This window comes from Oryzias melastigma, linkage group LG19 (assembly GCF_002922805.2).
Source record: "Oryzias melastigma strain HK-1 linkage group LG19, ASM292280v2, whole genome shotgun sequence".
In the NCBI taxonomy this organism is placed as follows: domain Eukaryota; kingdom Metazoa; phylum Chordata; class Actinopteri; order Beloniformes; family Adrianichthyidae; genus Oryzias; species Oryzias melastigma.
In genome coordinates this window covers 5,172,062-5,172,642 of record NC_050530.1, presented here as the reverse complement: position 1 = coordinate 5,172,642, position 581 = coordinate 5,172,062, and positions in this window count along the sequence as shown.

The window sequence follows — 581 nt, the reverse complement described above, 5'->3', positions numbered from 1 at the left end:
CACCTTAATGTAAAAGATTGTTTTATAAAAAATTGGGATCATATATGAAAAGAAGATTATGGTCGTGTTTAAGGTTAAGAAAATAGATTGAGGTTAAGGTTAGGGCAAAATAAATTATAACCATAGGATGAGGTTAGGTTTAGAGCAGAATAGATTATAACCATTGAACAGTGAGGTTATGATTAGGGCAAAGTAGATTTTAGCCATAAAGTGGTGAGGTTAAGGTTAGGGCAAAGTAGATTTTAGTCATGGAGGATGTGGTTAAGGTTAGGGGACCGGAGGGTGAGGGAGTAAAAAATATTGTAGTTATAAGATATCTGAAGTTTTTAGAATCACTTTTCATTTAGGCCTCCAGGGTGAATCGTTTCTAATTTACTGATCCAAAGTCGTTCAGCCCTGCGCCTCTGGGCTGTGGTCCAATTGGGATTGGTCTGGATCACGGAAGCACTGACAGAGTCCCAACCATGGGATATAAAGTGTGAAACCAGGTGGGTGTGGCTATTTTTGTGTCTGAGTATATTGTATCTGTGTTGGGTAAATCTTGTTAATAGAGTGTTGCCTGTTTCACCCACATATTGTAT